This window comes from Myotis davidii, unplaced genomic scaffold, assembly GCF_000327345.1.
Source record: "Myotis davidii unplaced genomic scaffold, ASM32734v1 scaffold26, whole genome shotgun sequence".
Taxonomy (NCBI): Eukaryota; Metazoa; Chordata; class Mammalia; order Chiroptera; family Vespertilionidae; genus Myotis; species Myotis davidii.
This window is the reverse complement of record NW_006299245.1, coordinates 5869820-5873410: the sequence shown is the minus strand read 5'-3', so window position 1 is coordinate 5873410 and position 3591 is coordinate 5869820. Positions and strand designations below refer to the sequence as shown.

The following is a 3591-nucleotide window of genomic DNA, read 5'->3' as shown; positions in this document are numbered from 1 at the left end:
TAGGACACATTATCTCCTTCTGCAATTGCAATGAACGCTGGAACTCCGGAGCTGGATGAGCAACTTAGGTAGATGTTAATATTTAAATAATTTTGGAAAGTAGTTAATAAAGAACTTTAAATTGTTTCTGATCTATCTATACTTAGTATTTGCATCTAGTGAATGTTAAATTGCCTTCATTCCACAAAAACTTGATCCTGAATAGTGATTTATAGGGTCGGAAATATGAAAGGAAGCCAATAAATTGTTTGCCTTCCATGACAACAGTTTCTTAAAAAAAAAAAAAAAAAAGTAAATTATCACTCAATGTCTATCAAAAATCCTCTAAATGAATGCGTTAGTGGAGTGAGAAATTAGAAAACTTATTTTCTAATTATGTTTTACTGTAAAATATTGACCTGACTCACTGTTTTAATATTAATATTTTAAATTTATGTATAAATCATGTGATTTAATTTTTATTTAAAAATTAATCAAAGATTTTTGTGTGCAACAAATATATAGAATACAAATGTGAAATTTAATTTTAGTTAGTAACAGATATTTGTGTTTTTAAGTTTGCAAACAAAGAATTAAATTCCAAGAGGAAGTGGCTATGCATAATTGCAAAAGATATCTCACATACAGTAAGCTAAAAGCAAACATTTAATTGAGCCTTTGAAAGGAAATAGACTCTATTGCTTGCTAACAATACTAGTAAACTTGTATTGCATCAACTTAAGAATAAATAATATAAAGTGAGAAATCAGTAGACTTTTGATATTAAAAAATACATTAATGCCTCATTCAAGAAAGATGATGATTTTCAAAACTAAACTATTCCTGGTTTGAGATCTAATTAAATTTAATACTTTCATTATCAAAGTCCATGCTAAAATGCCCTATCCCCTTTTTTAGTTTAGTTTTGTGGCTGGTTTATAGACTATTCAAACTCTTCACTTATAATGGTCAGACTAGCATATTATATTGAAATCCACATGTAAAAATTTTAAGCTTATTTTTTTGTAATTATGAAATTATTTAGGCTTTTCCTAATATATATATATAACCTATTAGTAATCAATTAATTTCTAAAACTAATTTTAAATAGCTAATTTAGTAATAAGCTAACTTGAAGATGATGTATAGATTGCTTTCCTTCATAAACCTTACCCTGTCAAACAAGTTGAGGGCAAAAATAAAAATATTGAAAGTTCTTCCGGAGATGAATTAATCCATGAAGCGTGTAACTACATCTCTTATTTCCTCATGGTATTTATTTTTACTTTGGAAAAAGACTGAAAACTATATCAATTAGCCATACCTTAGTGATCACTAATTAATATTACTAATTACAGAAAAATATAACAATTATTTCAAATAGTTATAGATTATAAATAAATTTAATTTGAAACTATTATTTAATCATGCATTGTTTAGCAGAAATCTATTTCATTGCAATCTTCCTGGAAATTATAGCCTTAAATTGTTTGTTAGTTTGCCAATAACCTTTTAACCTTTCATTTTATAAGTAACTTTTTTAAAATTAAATTTTGCTCTTATTTGAAAATCATTTGTATGTCTGCTTGGTTTATATCCTATTGCCCTAACACAACATATTTCTCTAGAGCAGTGGTTCTCAACCTGTGGGTCGCAAACGTCAGAAAACACATGTAGCATATCAGATACTTACATTACGATTCATAACAGTAGCAAAATTACAGTTATGAAGTAGCAATGAAAATAATTTTATGGTTGGGGGTCACCACAGCATGAGGAACTGTATTAAAGGGTCGCGGCATTAGGAAGGTTGAGAACCACTGCTCTAGAGAGTATGTAATACTTTTTGAGAAAATGAAAAGATGAAAGAGAACTGTTTATTCCTCAGATATCTGATAAGAATAAGATTTATTCAAAAATATTGATGGTGGGCTTTAGATTAATAGTATTCTTCTTCAACAGATGACTTATTCTCCATATGGCAATGATGTGATTTAAATACTCCAGAATATCATTGTAGTACTCAAATAACTGCATAGTAGGTATTGGCTTGTTTGTTTCATTTTTTGAAACATGATTATTGAGCCATCACATATATTTTTAATATGTTTTTATTGATTTCAGAGAGGAAAGGAGGGAGAGAGAGAAAGAAACATCAGTAATGAAGAAGAATCATTGATTGACTGCCTCCTGCACGTTCTCTACTGGGGATTGCACCCACAACCTGGGCATGTGCCCTTCACCAGAATCGAACCCGGGACCCTTCAGTCAGCAGGCCGAGGCTCTATCCACTGAGCCAAACTGGCTAGGGCAAGCCATTATATTTTTAATAAGCAAACCAAAGTATTAGATTCTTAGACCTCTCTTCTCTTTTCCCACTAAAAGACTATCCCAAACCTTCAGGTTCCTTCTCTAGCCTCTTTGTGCTCTCTTCCTGCAGCTGCCAGGCCACCTGCTTCAGAGTCCATCACTTTGCCACGGTTCTCCTCCCATTTCCCATCCTCATGCCAGCCTCCCTGTATAACCCTAATATTTCTATACTAAGATGTGGTATAATGAGATTTAAGAATAATTAAAAGTGACACATTTTAGGATGTGGGGTAATGCTAATAGTTTACATATTTAAGCTCATATTTAAGCTCTATAAACCTGGGTCAAGTTTCATCATGGCCTCTTGCTAACACCCAACTGCTGGCAATTTTATTTCCTATTATATCCTTCATATCCTGGAATTGTTCCACAGCCATCTTGCAGTTTAGATCACATACATTTCTCATGAACTAGTGTGTTAGCTTTGAAAATTGTCTCCCTGTCTGACTTCTGCACTGATGACAGAATTATGGTCCCCCAATATGTTCAGAAAATAAAAGCAGATTTTAGCAGAGCACACATGATCTTTCACAATCTTTATTTCTCTAGCCTTACCTTTCATCTCTTGCTTCTCTGATCCATGCCCCAGTGCACTTCACTGTAAAGCTTGTGGACACAATGTTCTTCCATCTGTCTTGAAAACTTCCTACCTCTACCCCATTTTTAACTAACTGTCTTAGTCATTTTCATCTCAAATTCATCTCCTCTTTGAAGCATCCCAGTTCCCTTTATTCCTACCCCAACAAATATTTCAGGTTTTAATAATTGATTCCTTGACAGTTTTTATTATTTAATCATTTTTGTGTTCCTATCTCCTGGAACTTAGAAGGAATTTAAAAGCAATAATAAAAACAATTAGAGTATTAATTAGTTGAAATGGCACTATGAAAAGGTGAAAGATTATAAATTATCCTTCCTTACAGCATTTGTACTACTAAAATTACCCCTGCTTTGGACCATTGATTAACTAGTAATTAGTTGAAATGGCACTATGAAAAGGTGAAATATTATAAATTATCCTTCCTTTCAGCATTTGTATTATTAAAATTACCCCTGCTGTTGGACCATTGATTAACTAATCAGGAAATGAACAAAAGAAATACCGCACCCGGACTTTAAGTTAAAAACAAAGTATTTGCCTACAGTGAAAGAAAATATAGATATTTCATGCTACAAATATTTAAATAGGATCTGCACTGACTCGTTGTGTGTTTGCACATCTACATTTTCATTGACACAGTT

The 3591-nt window shown here is 32.0% G+C and overlaps 1 long non-coding RNA gene across 1 annotated transcript in view; it reads left to right on the top strand.

The window, feature by feature from the left end:
* Nucleotides 1-24: 24 nt before the first annotated feature.
* The window catches only part of LOC107184812, a 5214-nt gene continuing 1647 nt past the window's right edge, over nucleotides 25-3591 (top strand). The window contains exon 1 of the long non-coding RNA XR_001515722.1: nucleotides 25-68. This is a non-coding gene — a long non-coding RNA (uncharacterized LOC107184812). The remainder of the gene's footprint in view (nucleotides 69-3591) is intronic.